We start from the raw sequence: 20,728 nt of genomic DNA on the forward strand, positions 1-20,728 counted from the left end.
TCCCCTTGGCCTATTTTCTTTTATTAAAGATCCAAAGGCAGCACCATCCATTTCTGACATCGCTTGCTTTATTTCTGCTCCACTTACTGCCTGCTGCTCACTCAGAGTGATAGGTGCACTATCTGAAAAATTCCTAATGTAAGAGAATGAAAAGAAATGAGCCGCCTTAGTATGAAGGGCAGGCTAGGGAAAGAAGACAATGGCATCATAGCATCCTGAGTTATTGTCAGTATGTCAGTTAGCTTATGCTGTGTAAGAAATGACCCCCCCCCCCAAAACTTAGTGAAGTCAAAAGAGATTCGTTTATTTAGCTCTTTGTTGTGAATGTCAGCAGTTTGGACTGAGTTCATCTCAACTCACGATAAAGTTAGTTAGCAAGATCATTTACTGGTTAGCTGATCTAGAGATCCCCTGGCAAAGACTTTTTTTTTACATAGAGTCTACCTTGTGATCCATTAAAGTAGCTATTCATTCACCTTCTCACTGCATGGATACAAAGAGGGATGGAGAATCCCTCATTCCAGGCAAGAGTCATTTCCACAGATTATTTTCCTAATTGTCCTATCCCACTTTCTCTTGCCATGATAAACACTGTGATCCAAAGCAACGTGGGGAAGCGAGAGTTTATTTCACCTTGCACTTCCCAGTTCATTATGAAGGGAAGTCAGGGCAGAACTCAAGGCAGGAACCAGGAGAGGCAGGAACTGAAGCAGAGGGCAGCAAGCTTACTGGCTTAGTCCTCGTGACTTGCTCGACCAGCTTTCTTATATAGCTCAGAATTACCTCTTTGGGATGTCATGGTCCCCAGTGGCCTGGGCCCTCCAACATCAGTCATTGATCAAGACAGTACCTCACAGGCTTCCCTATGGGCCAATATGATAGGATTGTTTTCTCAAATGAGATTCCCTGTTTCCAGACATCTCTAAGGGCTATCAATTTGGGAAGGGAGGTGGGGGGAACTAACAAGGGCACAGTGGGATCCCCTGGATGGCTCTTTAAAGCACAGATGGCCAAGGTCCATCCCAAAACACTGTTTGGTTTGCAGAGCTGAGTCCTCAAAATTTGCACTTGTATCCCACTTGCAGGAAATGCAGATACTGCAGGCCCATGTACCTCAGAGTGAAGTGCTCTGTTCACAGCAGCATGAAGGAGCACATGAGTAATTCTGCTTCACAGAGGAGAAAATGCAAGCTCAAGTTTAATAAGGAGGTTGTGGGTACACATCCTTTCTAGTGCTAATTAGTGGAAAGCCATTAGCCTAGGCTATTTTCACCTCACACCAGGGCCCATGTCTTGCTTCTGGTAAGGCCACAGTGCTCGGAAGGTTGTTCAATACTTCGGTAGAGCTTCACTTACTACTAGGGTATATCTGTACTGCAGATGCAGAGACCGCAATCATTCCTTTCCCCATTCATTCATTTCCTTAACTGTGGGCCCTGGCTGTAAAGCCCTGTGGACGAACATGGAGTGATTGCCAGTAGCCTCCACAGACTGAGACTCAAGTTGTGTTTCTCACGAGAGGAATAACAGTTCTCATCAAGTGCTGTCTGAGCAGAAAGAAGAGCATAAATACATCATTCTTTAAGGCTACAGAAAAGAACCCTCTCGAAGGGCTTCAGCGCTGTTTCTAAACAACAAAGAGCCTCATATGGCTTTTGCTGGGTTTCTTAGGGGGAATAAAAGAACCATCCTCGAATGTTAATTCCCTCCTGGCTCTCATGCAATGGAGTATAGCTTTTCTGGTCATGCAGCAGAGCCTGAAGCTTTCCAGGTGTCTGTGCTTCTGTTCAGGGTGTGGTCTGTGAACCACGTGATGAGAATGCTAATCACAGGTCTCAGCATAGACCAACTGGCCTGGACCACTGTGGTTAGAATCAGGACTCTCTATGTTAAACAAACTCTCAAGGTAAAAAAAAAAATGTAGCTGAAGTTTTAGAAGTATTGCTCTTCAAGGGTGCCCAGACCACACAGTCAGACCGTGTGTACAGTTTCTCTATGAATAAATTCGACCAATCACAGACAAAATATGTTCAGTTTTTTCATCAGTACTGAACACATGCAGGTAATTTTTCTTGTCATAATCCCCTAAATAATATAGTATAATCAATATTTGTGGATGATTATATTGTACTTCATGCAAGTAAACTGTTAGGAGAGAGCTCTGTGTCATTTTTTTTAAGTGCCACAAAGAAATATAAAAATAAAAGCCTTCCGGAGCTTTTATTTGAGAGTCTACAGCTGGACAGTGCCTTGCTCTCTAAAGTAGAAGGAGTGCGTGAATGAATGTGGCAGGGGAAATTGGCTGTTCAAGCAGCAAAGGGCTCAGAAATAAGGAATAGAGAGTGAAAAGCAGGTGTCATCGTTATCTTTTTATGGGATAAAACAGAAGCAACCTCATCATGACAATTAAAGCTAGCTTGTCTGGGGACATTAGTATCTTTTGTCTTCACGCACTCCCCTTTTTTGCAAAGTTAGATAAACAACTTAGTGTCAGTTGGGGACATGGAAACTTACCAAAGATGACTTTACATTCGGCCCATGGGAATAATGCAATGATCAGCTCAAACCCATGGCCTCTCACACGTCTTGCGGCAGTAAGGTGAGGGCAAATCCCTGCCTCACAGCTGTGCTCCATGGTGTTCATGTGCCAGACACCTGGACAAATATGCTTCCCTGTGAGAACCAGTCCCAGTGTGAAGGGGACACAAAGAACCCAGAGGAAAAAGTAGCAAAAGCACCAGCGTTGAACGCCTAAGAGCCACAGAAACTCCCAGAGGAGACCTGGGCCCCGGCCAGCAGCCTCCTCCAGAAGATGCTGGTTGTATTGACTGGAGGGCAAGCAAGAGAGAGGGTAATATAAGGGAGAGTACACAGACATTTGGAAAAGTTCAGTAAAGGCAGAGAGCCATTCTCACTGGGTTTGTTCCTAAAGGAACTGGGATTAATAAGCCTGAATTCTGATCCCTTGGAAATGTCAAACAAACCTGAGGCTGCTTCCAAAAAGGGACACAAATCCACTTGAAGGAAGAGGTGCTGCCCTTGTGATTACAGCAGCTAACCTTCCTGCATGCGTTCTCTCTCTGTTGTGTTATTCATGGACTCTTTCACCTTTGCCACATCTCCTGAGATAACCAAATGCACTGCAGGACCACAAACTCCTGTTTGCTCAAAATATGTTCCTCTTTATAAGGGAACTCATGGAAATTTTAAGATATTTTTGAAGCTACAAAAGAGAACATCTTAAATCTAGGGAGCTGATAAGACCAAGAACCTTGGTCACACTGGGGTTCACTGAGTACATCCACCAGCACATAGCAAAGATGGAGCAAAGAAATTCATAAACTTGCTTTCTTGCAGGGCCAGCAAACCTTCTACAGTCATCTAGAATTCCACCATCTTTAAGGGGAAACAAATTTTTGAGGATATTTTCTACATTTAGGCACACTGAGGACACACAAACACACAAACAAATTCGTAGTGGCAAAGAATAGTTTTCCTTTTTCTAACAGAAAGAAAATTTATACAGGTATTTTTGATCATGTTTTTTCCTCTCACAGTTCCTCCCAGATCCTCCCTACTTCCCTAGCTGCTCAACTCTATGTTCTTTCTCTGTCTCTTTCAAAAAAAAAAAGCAAAACAAGAAACAACCACCCCCAAATAAAACCCACAAAGATGAAAATTGAAACAAACAAAAGACCAATGAGGCAAAACAAAAACAAAAAATAAACAAACAAAAATGCCAGAAGAAAGCAGAATGATAAAAAGGGTTCAAAAAAGTACCACTGAGTTCCTCTTAGGTTGGCACACTTCTCCTGGCCAGCCATGGGACATATCCTGAAATATGGCTGAGATACCCAGTGAGACACCACTAGAGAAAACATATGTTCCCTTTACCAGCAAGTATCATTGACAAACAGCTTCTTCACCAGGGCGGAATCCCATGTCCATTTCCCCCCTCATTCAGTTTGATTGGGCATGAGTTGTGTGTGTCGCCGCAGTCTCTGCCACAGTGACTTCGCCTGTGCATCACTCCCGTTGTGTCTGGAAGGCACTGTTTCCAAGAAGTCATCCATCTCCTCTGGGTCTTACAGTCTTTCTGCCTCTTCTTCCGCACGAATCCCCTAAAGAGAGGGCTTTGATGAAAACATTCCGCTTAGAGCTGAACAGTCCAAAGTCTCTCACTCTCTGCACATTTTCCAGTGATGGGAACCACCTACTGTAAGAAGAAACTTCTTTGATATTAAGTGAGGCACTGATCAATGGACACAACAGCACGCAATTAGGAGTCACTTTATTGCTAAGTTCTTTTGGCAGATTGATGGCATTAGGCTTTTTCCTAGGCCCATGACTTACCTAGTCTCAGCATCTTGGGAACTTTAACACTATCAGGTATGAGTACCCTTTCATGAAGTGGACCTTAGATCCAAGCAGAAAGTGGTTGGTTGTGCACATAACATTTGTGCCATTATTGTATCGGTATATTTTGGGGACAAGTCATTGTTAGATTGTGGCAGCATTTGTAGCTAGGTAATATGGATGACTACCTTTCTCTTCTGGTGCAAACTACTCTCCAGATACTAATAATAGAGTGAATCTTCAAGTTTGGCACCAGCTTGACTTCTCCATATTTGATGACATGAGTAGTGTCTTCAGCCATTAAGTTGTGGGGGTTGGGGGTCTCTATGGGAACTCTTTGGCCAAGGACCCAATAAGAAATAACCCATTCTTGTAACTGGGAGTTTTACATGGTGGCATAGAATGTCTAACTGGGACACTGTGATTTCATTTCAATTACTTTCATATATGTTTAATAAAGCTACTATAGCAGTAGGTCCCCCTGTAGTTTTTCAAAAGGCCTTCAGTGTTAGTTGCCCTTTCCCATATTTCCTCCTTTACCCTTTACTCCCATCACCTCCTCATGCTGCTTTTCTAGTTTCCCCCCTTTCTCTCCATGATTTTATTCTATTCTCTTATCCTTGGGAGATGGTCTTTCCATCCCTAATCCCTAACTAGGCACTTAAGCTCTGTGGTTGTTATCCAGATATATTCTGTAGCATACACGTTGAAAGCTTAAAAGCTAACATCCATATGTAAGAGAAACCATGCAATATTTATCTTCCAAAGTCTGAGTTACCTCACTCCAGGTGACTTTTTTGGTAGCTCTATATCTATTCCTGCAAATTTTTATAATTTTATGTTTAGTAACAGCTGAATAACATCCCATCATGTAAATGGACCACATTTTTGTTATCCATCCATTTGTTGATGGACACGCAGATTGTTTCCAGCCTCTCTGTAGTATGACATGGAGTCCTTTGAGTATATGCTGAAAAGACATCTAGCAGGATCTTGAGGTAGATCAGTTCTCAGTGTCCTCACTGATTTTCATCGTAGTTGTGCCAATTTTCACTCGCATTGGCAATGAACAAGTGTTTCCGTTTCCCTGCATCCTCACTGTATGTTCTATCATTTGTTTTATTGATCTTGGCCATTCTGACAGGCAGAAGATGAAATTTCAAAGTAGTTTGGATTTGCATTTCCCTGACAGCTAAGCATGGCTCAGTGTGCTGTGTCTCATCTTTTGAGAACTGTTTGCTAAGTTCCGTGCCCCAGTTTTAATTGGGTTATTTGTTTGCAAAGAAAGATTTTTAAAGAATTAGATCATGACTTTTACATGAATCTGTAATAAGCATACGCCAAAGATTGTTTTAGAGTCCCAGAGTATCCGAGGAACAAATATTTATAGTCAGTCAGGAGAAGGAAATTGAAATAAGTTTATTAAAATGATTTCTAGCAGATTAGTGCACTATGATATTTGTTGACAATGTATTTTCTACCAGAAAGAAATCTGCACCTACGATGGGTCAAGGGTCAAGTTCATTTGTTTAGTCTTCTGCAAACAAATATCCACCTTTACAGTCCCATCTCTAATTAAGAATAAGCATGCATTAAAACTATTGGGCGGGTGATAAATGCATTCATTTCCTTGTGGCAAGGGTTTCATGGCAATTTATGAGATTTTGCATTTGATATGCACATTTATTTTACATCAGTTATACTGCAATAAAGCTGTTTAAAAAAGAAAATAGCATATCACTGGATAAAGGCGCCTGCCTGTAATGGGTGATGCCAGCACTTGGAAAGCTGAGAGAGGAAGTCCGTGAGAGCCAAGACAGCCTGGGCTACAAGGTGAGCCTTAACTCACAATTAAATAGATCATCAAAGAAAAGCATAGACCCTTAGAAAATTAGGTAATCTTTACATAAGTCTAAAGTATTCAATGTTTCAATACAATGAAAAAAATGATTTTCTGTCCCGTACATTTAAATTTTGGGTAGTGTTCTCAACATTAACCTAAGTAAGCAATTGAGGCTCTTTGGAGCCATTTCCCATCTCTGCAACTCTGTGGCTTACCGCCTCCAGGACCCAGAACTGTGCGTCTCAGCCACCTCAGTCTTGCACTTCTACCTATGAAGCAAGGATAGCAAAGACATTCGACTGATTCTCGTTTAAATTAAAAAAAAAAAAAAAGGCTAATGAGAACCATTCCTTGACATTTTCTACATACAGTTTCTAACTGACATAGAAGGATAGCTCTCCCCAAAGCTTGAGATTAGCTTTAGTTAGGAAATGAGGAAGCCCTGCAAGTTTGCTTTATTGGCATTTGGTAAGTCAGAAGCCCAAGGTGGGCTTTTGAAGAGTGGGATGACCCTCACTGCCAACCTTCCGGCTTTTCAAAAGCCTGTTTGTTTGTTTCCACAGACACCCAGGAGAAAAGCTCTTTAAAGTTATCTGTAACCTGCTCACCTTGCCACGGCCTTAGTTCAAGCCAGGAATCAAACACTTAGTCTTCACAAGGGCAAAGCCTGTAATTAAAACAAAGACTGGAAGAGGAAGGGGGTGTGTGTCAGAGTATGCTTTTCCTGCCTTTGGAATCAGAGTGTAGGGATGCACTCACACCTTCTCCTGGGCCCTCCGCCAGCTAAGACCTGTAGTATGTTACTTCTCAGGGGCCACGAGATATTGTTGGAAGCATTACAATGTGCTACCAGTAAATAAGGATCCAAACAGTGCGTTCTAAGCCCCCAGTGCTCATTTCTATTCTCAACAGGGCTCTTGAAAAATGACAATGATGTGATTTTTTTTTTTTACGGGTGCCAGAAGCCATTCCTAAGGTGTGTTTGGGGACACTGTCACAAGTTATTTGACAGCTATATACTCAGTATAATAAGATAAAAAACAAACCTCTACATATGATGTGTATTCTGGGCCTTAAGAGAAAGTTTTGGTACCTGCAGAGGATTAGTCAGGCGGTTTGCAGGGTGACCTGGCCAAGCCTTCCACCCTGCTGCCTGGCAGAGATCCCCATACAGGATGTGTCATCATGTCCCCACAGAGCCCACAGATGGCTTGAACCTGTTTTTAAGATGGCTCCTCTCTACAGCCTGAGCTGGAAAATAGTCCCCGAAGAGTTCCTATTCCAAGCCCTGCAGATCCCTCATGAGAGACCCTTGGATTGCCTGTCAGCCTCCTTCATAGCTTCTGTATAGTCTGCTGCTGGAAAACAAGCAAACAAACAAAATACAAAAAACAAAAAACAAACAAAAAATTAAAAAACTAAGACTTTCCCCACACAGGGAGCTATTTCATCCAGATGTCAGAAATGCCTGTGTGTTTCTGTGCCCCCAAATGTCTCTAGCTAATGACTGAAATGGAAGTATAGAAGCTCAGCTTCTGGTCTACTGAAGGACATGCTCTAAGCCATGTGTTAAGGCAGAACTTAAAGCTCAGAGCAAGGTAAGTCAGATGCAGGGAATCAACCTCGCTTGACCTTCTTTCTCTGAACTTACTTCCTCACCTGCTTTCCAGGTCTGCCCTAAGAGAACTCCTTCACTCAGACTCAAGGTTGACTGCTGAGAGAGGCCCACCATGTCTCTCTTAAATTCCCAGAAGAGAAGTGGCTCTATGAAAACAGCTTTCTGAGTCCCGAGGAGGGAGCCATCCTTTAAAGTTCTAGACAGATAGGCCTTGGCTTAATCAATTTACTCATTCCAAGGCGGTACATGGGCACTTTGGGGACTAAGAGCTGAAACAACCTTGAGTTATTCAGAACATTAAAAAGAATTACTGAAATTCTCTGTGAAACATCCGTTACCCAAAGGCAAAATGCTAGAGTCAGGCTTGCCTTGCCTCACTTCTGAAGGGAGCTTTGAAATGTGCCGCGAAGTGCTGCGGCTTCAAGAACTTCTTCAACATGGGTGCAGCTTTGTCTGTACCTCAGAGAGCTCAGGGAAAGTTTCCTAGTTCTCTCTACCAGTTCAGTTCAACAAACACAAGAGGTCTAAAGCTTCAGATAGCTCCTTCATTTGCAGTAAAAGGATGAAACAGGCTTAATGATCCGCTAAACATAAGCATCTGCAACCCCATGCCCTTGAAATATAAGAGGGATCCCTCCCTGAAAGGACCAAGGCAGCTCAAAGAGTAGCTTGAAGAAAAGCAGGCTTTCTATAAGCTTGCCTGTTGGCATTCGCTAAATCATTAGAGCAAGGGGGTTAATGGTCAAAACCCACAACCAGTCAGGTTTCTAAAACCCTAGTTGGTTTCTCAGACACAGATAGAAGAAAGCACTTTGAAGTTAGTTTGTTCAAAGGCTCATCACGTGATGCTTTTTTACTTGACCACACCCTTAATTCTGTTCATTCTCCGTCAGGTATCCTTCAAAAGAGCAAGGCTGTGGGGTGGGGCTTCTCTGAAGCCAACCCTTTGCAAGGCTTCTCTGGTGCTGGGCTGTAAGGGAAGCGCAGTGAAGGGGTCTCAGATTCAAGAAAGCAAAGCTAAGAGTGACGATGCTAAGAACTATTACGTTGTTGTCGTTGCTGTTGTTGTTATTGTTGTTGTCGTCGTCGTCGTCGTCGTCGTCGTTGTTGATGATGATGTTGTTCATTTTTCAAGACAGATTTTGTTTCTGTGTAACCCTTTCTGTCCTGGAACCAACTCTATAGACCAGGCTGATCTGAAGCCTAGGGATCTGCCCCTTTCTGCCTCCTAAGTGTTGGAATTAAAGACACCACACCCAGCTTACTCATTTTAAACAATGATTTAGTAAATCTACCCTCTCTTCATTGCATTCCAGGACTGTAGAAGAGATAGCTTAAGGTCTGCACTCATTGAAAGTTGTCTTTTCTATTTACTTGAACAAGATTAAAAAGGCCCTTCTCTTTTTCTGTGTACTATGGCCTTGACGATTTTGAATTTCCATGTCTTTGTGTATATGTAAGTGCATGTGAGTTGTCTTTTAACATACATGCTCCATGAACATGGACACAGACATTCCAAATAATTTATTTTTAAAATTCAAGCAGAGAACAATGAGATTAAGTATTTTTTTAATTTTACAAAAATTAAATAGATAGGTGACAACAATATATAAAAATAGGTCCAACTGAATCCAGAATTAATAATTATTGCTCTGGAATTTCCCTTCTATGTAGGAATGCTTGGGTGTGAGCAATGCTATGGAGCTTAAAGGGGAGCAGATGATTGAGGGAGACTGTTACAGACAAAGCCACAAGCTGCTTGTGGGCAGATTAAAGGCATCTCAGGGAGGATGAGCTCTGGTTGTTTTCAACACCCGGAGTGAGCGCTCCTTAAATGAGGTTGAGTTAAAACTAAAAGAAGGTGATTGTAAAATGCAATAATTGTTAACATCTAGATAAGAATGTAACCTGATAGATTCAGTTCAAGCTTTGCCAGGCAAATCTCAAGTCGATTCAAGGTGCAAAGTTCCATTTTTTTTTAACTAGCGAGCTCTATTTTAAATGTCAAGCTTCAGGAACTAATGAAAAGAGAAGGTCTTCTTGACAAGGAACTGTTGAGAAAAACAGCAAATCAGACTTTGGACTTTAACCACTTATACAAAAGATACATTTATCAGGATTAGAAAAGTCGACCTAAAAAGTATCACTGGGGCAGGGGGATGTCAGAAAAAAAAATGTTTTTAATTATTCTAGTGGTATGAAATATTTTAAAAATAAAAGGTAAAGGAATCACAAGTTTAATAGGGTGAGTTGGCAAGACTCAGTGGAGAGCGGTGCTGGCAATAGTTTCAGAGGTTTGTAAACATTTTCCTTGGTCTGTGAGTCTGCTCTCATGGATAAGGGAATGATACAGGATGTTCTGAAGTCTCTGTGTAAATATACTTGTGACAGTGTTGTTCATTATCACCATATGAAAGAAAAAGAGGAAGGGAGACAGACAGACAAACAGGTGGACAAAACACTAAATACCCAGTAAGATTAACCAAATAAACCATACATTTGTATAATGGGCCACAGCTCAGTCTTTAAAGTGACATTTGATCAATTTTTAATGAAACATTTCATTATAGGGTTAATATTTGGAGAAAAACTGGATGATACATGTTAGTTTGGTCCTTATTTTAAAATAAGCTTCTGCCCCTCCCCAACCGCTTACGGGCACATCTGCACATCGAAACTTCCTGATGAAGTTTAAAATAAGCTGCATTCTGGGATCCATTCTCAGGAAGTCTTATTGAATCGGCCTGGGATGTGACCTGGCAGCGGATCTTCACTGAAGCTTCTCAGGAGATTTTCATTTTTCTTTTCAGGTTTGAAAACCAAAAATTAAAATTAAAAGCAAACAAACACCCTCTTCTCACACAGTACATTCTGAGACACCATAGATGGCCATTTTTAAAAGACAATCAAGTTGCTTGGCAGTCAGTGTCAGGTTCCACCACACAGTACTCAAAGTGAAACTGGCTCGCTCATATCCTTAAACTTAAAACCTTAGAAGGGAAGCCAACTAAAAAAATCATGCAAATCTTTCCATTTGTCATGCTGGTGCACTGTCAAATGGACTCACTGATTGGCCAAGTTCCCTTCTTTAACTTCTATAAAGTTAAAGAATAAATTCCAATCATTTGCACACCCTATGAAATCCCTTTGTTACTGTGGGATTAGTGTTTGTGGTTTCCATCTAGTAAACCAAAGACATACAGAGCTGTCATCTCACCGTCCTACAAGATATTAGCCAAGTCTCTATCTGGGTCAGGAATCTTATCCCAGAGCTATGTACAGGTCATCTTTAAACTGGCTTTGCCATCTTGTTGGATTTCCTCACTAGAGTGTTAGATTCATCTTTGATGCAATCTTTCTATACTTCCCCTGAGAGTTCTGAACCTAACGCCTTTAAAACTACCCAAGGTCAAACATGGATTTGGAGATAGAGGATAAACAGCTCTCCCTGACGGCAGAATCGATCAAAATCATCTCACACAGAAAGCTTCCTATCTTTAAAGGGAATACCCTCTGTGTGACTTACAGAAACGTTCCAACCTTTGCCCACAAGGTCTAATCTAAAGTGCTTTTTAAACCCTCTCCATGTTAAGGACAGCGAATGACAAACTGCGTAACAGGAGACGTCAAATTTGCACACTGAAACAGTTGCAATCACACCAGTGGCTTATCGTAAGTGAATGGAGATTGGGGAAAATCTAATTTGATAAATTGGTCTCCCGCCCCCCGCTGACGCGCACAATCACTTCAGGGGCACTTTATCATCACTTGCGGCCCTTCTGCCATTAGCTAAGACTCCAGACTCTGGCTGGGACCCTTTTATGTCCTCTCTCTTTGTGTCAACTGCTTAATGGTCTTAAAAAAAAATGCTACAGCATGAGCTGGGCATGTTGCTTTTTAAAGCAGCTCTCTGGGGAATTCACTTCCAGAGTCAATAACTTTCCAGTGAGACTCTTACCCTAACTGTAGCAGCACGGTGAAGTACAGGAGCTTCACATGGAGAGACGTTGTATGCCAGTGTCTTGATTTTGAAGAGAGACATAGCAGAGATGTCACAAAGCCAAAAAAAAAAAAAAAAAAAAAAAAGTGAGGGAATGACTGGGCTAATAATCTTCATGTGCTGGCCATTCTGTGATATTCTGAATGTAAAATCTTTAATCCAAGTAAGCAAATCAAGCCCAGATTTACCATATTTCTTACCATGCTAGAATAAAAATGCTCTTCTTTTCCATTTTTTCCTGATGTAATGATTTATTGATATTTTAAGTGCCTGGAATAAGTAATAAAATATAGCTCATAAATAAATGGAGGATGTCATAGTATGAGTTCCACAGAAGCACTCTCCTAGGCAAAGATTAATGTGCAAGTGATATATTACGAAAGTATTCTGGGAACACAGTGGGAGAAAGGCCCGGGCGATGGACAAAAGATGAACAAAAGAGTCATGGTCACAGTTGGGGTCCCAGCCTTGGTGCAGTCCTCAGGAGCCTCTGGAATGCATGTTGCACCTCACAGTGGCAGGGCTGGCCTTTTGTGTTATATATCCTTCCTCGGTCGCAGGCCTCTCAGAGAAGATCGAAAATCCCTGGCATTTGCAGGTCTACTGAATGAAATGGAACAGCCAGTCCCAGGGAGTGTTTGTAAAAAGGGTCACGGGTGGGGATGGTGTAGATGGGGCTAAGGGCATGGGCAGCCACAAATACCCAGTAGGGGAACCGAACACTGCACCTACCAACTTCCATCGCTGAAGTCAAGAGTTGTTAGTGAACCTGAGTATACGGAACTTCTTACTGTTGACTCTATCAAGTGACAAACAGAAATTATTGAGTTTGAAAGACAATGGGTGGGGGAGATCTTTTTGTTCATTCGTCATTCTGGAATGGAATCCTTTTATTTAAACCTTAACAAGACTTCTGTTTTTAATTTTTAATTTTTTGGTAGCAACACTCTAGCCCTTGTCCCAAGAACCAATCAACCAACCTACTATTTAAACGAAGAGAATTTGCATTGGTCCTTCACAGGCACAACAGAGGATGGAGACTTGGACCAAAACGCTTCTTGTTAGAGCCTTCAGAACCACCTCTAAGAGGCAGTGATTCGCCTATAGCTGCATGCTAGACATGGCTGTATCCATGTAACACTCAGTGAGCAAACAGTAGCTCAATAAATGAACTGTGGTTTGCTTAAGCTATGATCAGGACAAGTGAGACAGGGTTCTGTTCTGTCTGCTCCATCTCCTAATCAATTAGTCTGCCACGCTTTGGCTCCCAAGCAAACAATTGGGAATCATTGCAGAATACAAACTATAGCACTAAATACTCACTTAGCCGCATTTGCAAAATAGACAAAAGAAACATTGGCATTTTTGAAAAGGAGATATTTAGTCATAATCAGTACTAGTTGTGGATGACTGCCCTCTTGCAATTAAGGAATGCCAATGCCGGTTGCATCTAAATGTAAGTCCTCCCATTCCAGCACTCTTACAGAACAAACCCGAGCCAAAGCAACCCATCAGCTATGCTCCTGACAGAGCTCATGAAAGAGGCAGATTTATTTCCCTTCCCAGAAGAATGGAGATCGGGTATACAGAGGGAATTCAATTCAGGAATGGTGTCTGGTAGGATAGTCTGAGAAATAAATGAGCCAGACTTGAAAAGGAATTAGGTTTCTGAAGATAGTCAGTGCAAAAGAGATTTTGAGGAAGAGAAGGAATTTTGTTGAAGTTGTCTGAAGTTAAAAAAATGAGATGGTTCTTCAGCCCGGTTCTTCTGCACTTGTGTGCTCATGAGACTGAAGCATGAACACACATCATCAGATTGAAACAAATATCAAAAAGTAGGGACACCACCACCGTAAATCACAGTGTAGCAGTGTGATGGATAACCACTGTTAACCATAAAGATGAGAGGAGAAAGACCACAGGCCCAAATCATCATGGTCAAATTAATTAAAACAAGCAACTAAATAAGCACGTTTTTAAAATTGTGTCCATGGGCTGTCTTCTCCACTAAGGAGGATTCTGAGAGATCAGCACTGGCTATGAGGAACATGAGGGTTTTGTAGCTCAGGGGTAAGGGGTTTCAAATGGGAGTTTCAGTGGGCAAATGGCAGTTGGTCTACAGGAGCAGAAGATAAGCATGACAAGTTAGGCACAACAACATTCTGAAACAAAGACATCAAAAGGTAGTCGTAACATCAGGTAGTCACAACAACAAGGTCATCATAACACCTCCTGTGAAACAACCATAGAGTTGCAAGATGGATTTTAACTTTTTGAAGCAAGGACATTGTTGCCATTCCTGGAACAGACAGTACAGAACCTTGCGTAGTTAAGGCTACAAGTGGGACATAGCCCCGTCCTTGAGATACAGAGGTTTAATCATAAATAGGAGTGGACCTAGTTTGTCTTTACTATAAGATGGCTTTTAAGCCTAAGACAGAGTCAGGCTGGTTCTTCACCACATACTCCCTAGAGAGTGTTAGCTAAGGGCTACCAGAATGTTCCACTGGATGCTTGCAATGACCTGCAGCAGCACACAGATGCTGCCATTGGCAGGTGGGGGAAAGAATATATTATTTTTGTCAAAAATACAGTTCTAGCCTCACATCCACAGATCTCTTTCACTAATTGGTATGAATGGAAATGTGCAATTTAACAAGCTGATGAAAAGGTTTTGGGTCAGGAGCCCTCAGACCATGCTACTAAATGTCCTGTTGTGAGTAGTTGTGACCTATTCTGGCCAGATTGTGTACATACAGTGATGCACAGTGGTTAGTAATTCATTTATGAGCCATCTGTTCATCATATCTGAACTAAGGTCTTTTGTTTTAACTAAGAAATGGATTGACACTAGCAGGACCCACTAGGATAAAGAAAGATAAATTTCATTCACAAGAATGTTCAAGATCTATTCACAGAGACACAAGCCACACATTAAAAATTTACAATTCTAGTTACAGCACCTTTAAGAAATGCTATTTATTTGTTTGTTTGTTTGTTTGTTTGTTTGTGAGACAAGACCTCACTGTGTAACCTTAGATGGCCTGGAACTCGATATGTAGAACAGAGAGGCCTGAATCTCATACAGATCTTCCTGGCCTTTGCTTCCTGAGTTTTGGGGTTAAAGGCGTGCAGCACTGTACCAACTGAAACAGGCATTAAATATGCAATCGGCTGGCTTTGTTCTGTTATGGTGCTGGAGAAAGGTGACCTTACTTTTGAATGTAAGCAGCACTGACATGTAAACAGACACTTGCCATCTACATTTTGTCAAAAGTACTCTGTTCTGGTTTTTGCTTTAGAATTAAAACCTAAACCTCATTTAACCATCCCCACATGAATAACAGGACAATCATCAGACCGACCTTAGTCTCCAGGCATCAGAGCCCACAGTGCCTCTGTCCTCTATTCTTTAGTGACTGTTCGGGGAGACAGACAGTGCCTGGTGATTTCTAATAATCATCTTGCAATAGCTTTCCAAATGAAATTTTTCTCAGGGAAATTAGCTAGTTCGGCTTCTCTGAGAGGGCAGGACACAACTAGGGACGCTAGGAATCCTTTTTCATAGTGTCTTCAGTCACTCAAAGCAAATGATGCTGGAAGGCTGGAGGCTGAGAATTGGGCATCTCAAAGGAAGGGTGGTCTGAATTAGTCACTACGCATTTGCTAATATGTCAGTGAAACTACAAAACAAAGTACTATGTGGGTTTTAATTGAAAGGAAAAAATCCATACAACTTGCTCTGAGAATAAAAATGCTTTGAAAGTATTCTTATTGAAAGCAATCATTTGTCCTATATCTCAGCTGAGGGACAGTCTTTCCTTCTAAACAAGTTTGCTGGTCATACACGTATCACCATAGGTTTGTGCAATATTTAAATAGAGTACAAGTCAAGAAGTGACCTCTATGAGTGTTAGTCAACATGAATTGTTTAAAGCCCCTATGTTCTTCTGATTTCTGTTCATAAACTTACTGATTTTAAAAACATACCTTCCTTGCAAACAAGAGGTTCTCCATTCAAATGGCTAGTAGTTGGAGACATCAAAGTGTATGTTTCAGCTCTCTATGGTATTCAGATTAATTAAATTTGATTGATTTATCTTATGAATTAAATGAGGAAACAGAAAGAAAGCAATTGCTAGCTCCTTACTCCATCAGCACGAGGCCCCTACCCCGTGGTACAGTGTTCAGCGCATTATAGCCACACCTCTGTCCACTTTGAAAATCAAACCACAGACTCCTAAATCCACAGACTCACTTCCTGGCCCTGCATCTCTGAGAATAGACTCAGAGTGGAAAGCAATTTTATGCTCCTGCACTTTAATAACTCTTTTAACAGATTGGCCATCTCCTCGCAGTTCACTACTAACATGATAATTAATGTTCCTGAAACAATCAACTTAGAGAAAAGGAGGTTTTGTTTTGACCTTTGGTTTTGTAGGTTTCAGCCCGCAATTGGTTAGCTCTGTTGTTTGGGAATATGGTGAAGCAACCCCCAACTATGTGGGGAGCCTACAGAGAAGGATACTGATTACTTCATGAAAGCTAGAAATCAAGAGAGGGGAGGGAAAATGAGAGAGAGAGAGAGAGAGAGAGAGAGAGAGAGAGAGAGAGAGAGAGAGAGAGAGAGAGAGAACAAACACTAGGTTCCAGTATTCCCTTATAAGCATATTCCTAATGACCTAACTTCCTTCCTCCAGGCCCTACTTAGTCCCACCACATTTCAATTGTGCCAAACTAAAGGCTAAACCTCTAACAGGCCTTTGGGAGACCATTCCAGATGCAAACTGTAGCACCCTACCACCCTTCTAATGAATTCCAGATATGCTTGTGTATGGTAACAAACAGAGAACTTTGCCAATTACCCTGGCCCCAAAGAATAACTACAGCAACTTGCTAGTTTTGCCCTACGTGCCAGAACAGTGGTAGGCTCTTAGATACATCTATTTCTAACATAAACAGCCCGGTACCCCTACTGAGGCTGGATACCTTCAGCTGACCATGGAAAGTAGTCCTTAGGAGGCTATGGGGACACCATATCCCCTCACAATTAACTGCAAGGCTTCAATCTGATTCGCATTCCTAAAACTCTACAGGTGTAGTCAATCAAAGGCAGACTCCTTTTCCTAATGTGTAGTTTTACTCCATGCCTCACTTCATATTTTAGAGTATATTTAGAGTATGTCCAAGAAACACCATGCGAAGTTTAATAAAATGGATTTTGCAGGCAATGTTGAATGGGAAATAAAAACCTACCCAGTGTTCATCTGTGGTAAATATGCAGTGCTCTGCAGATATGAGAGGCTGATAATGAATGTTCAAGGATTTCTAGTTTTGTTTGTTGCATGTGTCTTTGTCTGGATCCACAAATATATTTCTTGCAGAACCAGATGGCAAATACCTTCAGTTTTGTGAGCCCTTATGCCATGGAAGAAGCCACTGAGAGTGGATTCACAAATAGACAAGCATATGCTCAAATAAAACTTTATTACAGACCTTGAAATTTGACTATCATAATTTCCATTTTATGGTTTCTTCATCTCAATCCTTTCCAACCATTGAAAAATGGGAGTAGGATAGAATGGCTATTTAGGGTGGCTTAGCCAAAATCCAATGTGAAAACTAAGAGCGGGCTGGTTTTGGTCCACAGGGATATGAAGGACTGAGAATTCCTAGAAAGTAGCTATCTATACAGGCTGATAAACTGATAAAATATCAAGGACTACAAAGAGGTTGGAATGTTAATTTCTCAGCTGTCCTTATCTCCCCAAAAGCCTCCCTGTCAGACCTAAATATTTGGGATTTGTTAACTTAAGGAAACCCTTTTTTCTACCAATCACGGTTAAGGATGTTATCAGATAACATCTGAGGCCTCAGTTGCGATTCCTCCCACTGAATGCAACCACATCTCTGATGTTTCCACCAATGGAACTGAGAGATGCCTTGATTTATAACTTTCTCTGTTCTGTTACTATTACAAACTTCATGAAATTGCCTGTACATTGCAACTATGGATCTCTTCGTAACCTAAGCCCGTGTTCCTGGGCTATGGTCACTCAGATTTAGACCTAGAATCAACGGCCTCTTATTCTCTTTGAGGAGAGGGCTTTGTTACTACAGAATCCTTGATTGCTTCATTCAGCCTAGTGTCCTATTTTGCTAACTTCATAGTCATTTCTTGACCCTACCTAGTGACATTTACTGATAATGTAGCAGTAAGCAAACCAAATGTTGTCTGCAGACCAACAATGTCCACACCTTCTGGATGTTTGTAGAGACATATAATCATGGACTTAGTCTCAAACCCAGCAAATCGGAATCTGTGCAGTTTTAATGACTCAACCTCATTAAAAAGCTTTCTGGTGATGCTGACTTCTACAGGAGTTACAGAAGGATGATCCTCAACCTTAAGCTGAAAATTGCTGATTTTGAAAGAGTAAAAGGAACACATTTTTTTTCATCCCAAAGTCACTTAATAGGAAGTGAATAACCTAGTAAGGCCCAGACTCTGCATTGGTGATATGAGATTCTCAGCAAGGGCCCTTACTGTCTAGGGGAGTGCCTTATCAGAGCTCCAGGGAATCCCTTTTGAGAGGCTGTTTTTGTATCCTCCCTAACTAATGTGAGCTTTGCTCCTCTGGGGAATGCCACCTGCTTGGGCATGTGCAGAAGTAACACTTGTTCCATGCCACCTGAGTAATTTCATTTCATTATTAACATCCTCTCCGCTACTACAGTAACTGCTGCTTACCACTCTGTCCACCGCCTAGAATGCAGCCATGCATGGGTTTGGGGATTTTTAAGGGCAATTTATCAAATGGTAGCAACAAATATCCCAGGAAGTAGCTGTTCTAGTGGTTCTCATCAGGAGGGCTGCCACCGCTCTCTCTCATTCTCCCTGCTTTGAATTGCTGTATGTAGAAGATCTGTCACTCACCGACCAACCATCCAAGACACAGATAAACATGCATTTGCGAGTGAGACAAAGGTATGGGAACTCCTGGGGTGGGGAGCATGAAAATCAGTAATACAAGAGCATCTACCACATGGCTTTTCTGCCAGCCTGCCACCTGCCCATCAACCAGCTCCTGGCAGGTTGCTGGCAGCCTGGAGCCAGGAGCATACAGCTGTTCTTCTCCTGCTGAGAATAGCAACTTTGAGAGATCACCAAGGAAACAGTGTAGACAGGAGAGAGGTGGGGGGAGGCATGAAAGAGAAAGAGAGAGAGAGCAAAAACTCATCCACAACTAAGCCCAGAAAATAGCAGTTCACTGTAGGGTTGAAAGCACATAGGCAATGCTTTCTAAAAAGCTGCCCAACTAAAAGCAAAGGCCAGTAGCTGGCAGAATGAGATGACCCAAGAAAGCACAAGCAGTTCTTCACAAAGGAGACCAGGGTCAGGCACTCCCTTGCTTGTTCCCTTGTGGCAATCCTGAGAGAGTTGCTGCTTGGAGACCAGCACCTCTACACTCCCACTGGTTTCCTTGGTTTTTGCCTCCACTAGCACTCAGCTGCTCATCCGTACGCCTGATGTCAGCCATTACTAGAGGAAAAATAGGTAACAGAGCCTAGATTTGTTCCACACTTCATAAAAGTATGAGAATATTTTACTCAAACAGGCCACCTGAATATTAAGACCCAGTGTCCTTAGCAAACAAAGCTCGTTGGGATTTTCTATCCTTGACATACCTGTGCCATAAAATCTCAGAAATGAGCTAGATGCTCAGGGAGGGAAATGATCTTACCCATAGCCATCCGGTTTCTAGTTCACATTAATATTCTTCCTGTTTAAAGTCCTTCAATTAGAAGACTTTCTTCACAGAGCTGGTCAATGCAGGAAGCTAATCATATGCTCGGTTTCCACTCCCCAGAGGAGTAATTCCATCTGAGAAAGTGGTATGACAGTGTCATATACATCCAGTCACATAACTCATGGGATTTATGTTCTTCACTATGGACTCATGGCTGTTTCTAGTTAGCAGCCAGCTTTCCTTTCTTCAAGGATTCAGAGGACCCTCTTCTATGCTATGGCTCAGCCATCTTTCCTGCTTTTGTTGGCAGGAGAAGATGGGAGTTCAGTACCAGCTTCTGAATGCCCTTGGTCTAATAGGGACATATGTCATCTCCATGTAGGAACCATCTCTAGCCACATGGCCATCTCCTTGTGAGGACTAGATATGCAATTCCTAGGTAAGCACCCATTCTTCCAAAGACAAGGTTCAACTCTGCAAGAGGAAAGACAAATTCCACTGTATGCTTGAATATCTCAAACATGGGACACAAGCTTGGACCATAATTAGGTGTACGGCCCAAAGATGTTGGTGTAACATCAAGTACTTATCTTTGATTCTTCCCCTGGTCCCTTCTGGGGACATGACTCCCTGATGGAAGCTGACTGTGTTCCTGTAGGCAATCTGCTTGATTTCTGGTGCTCAGAATTCCTTCACTGTCTGCTTCAATTAGACTGTAGTTCTACAGAGGTGGTGAATTCACCTTTCTTGTTCATTGGTGTATCCCTGATGTTCTAAGTAAGTATTTGAGAATGGAGAAGGATGGGAAAGAAGAAAGAAGGGTGCTCTGTAAGAATCAAGAAATAAATAGTTTGTTTTGTGTGAAATAAATACTTCAGGGGAAGCCATATGTGTCTTTGTAAACCTGTAATCTAGAAAACTTAGGAGGCTGGAGCAGAAAATGGTTAGCCCAAGGCCAACCTGGACTACAATGCAAGACTGTCAGAAAATCATATGCAAATATGTGTCTGTTTCGGTGATGGTGTTGAAATATCCATTCCTGGCAGTTTTTGGAAAATTGACATGATTCTATTGATTCTTGTCTGAATTGGGCTTCTAGTTTAGAAGATATCTGAACCATGGGGACAGTGTGATACTTATACATTCCAGGCAGCAGACAT

General features: G+C 41.8%; 1 protein-coding gene across 2 annotated transcripts in view; it reads left to right on the plus strand.

Moving 5' to 3' along the window:
• Snap25 (synaptosome associated protein 25) overlaps nucleotides 1–20,728 on the plus strand; it is a 72,731-nt gene that overhangs the window by 24,549 nt on the left and 27,454 nt on the right. The gene's annotated exons all lie outside the window — the stretch shown is intronic.

The sequence above is a fragment of the Rattus rattus genome, chromosome 5 (genome assembly GCF_011064425.1).
Source record: "Rattus rattus isolate New Zealand chromosome 5, Rrattus_CSIRO_v1, whole genome shotgun sequence".
In the NCBI taxonomy this organism is placed as follows: domain Eukaryota; kingdom Metazoa; phylum Chordata; class Mammalia; order Rodentia; family Muridae; genus Rattus; species Rattus rattus.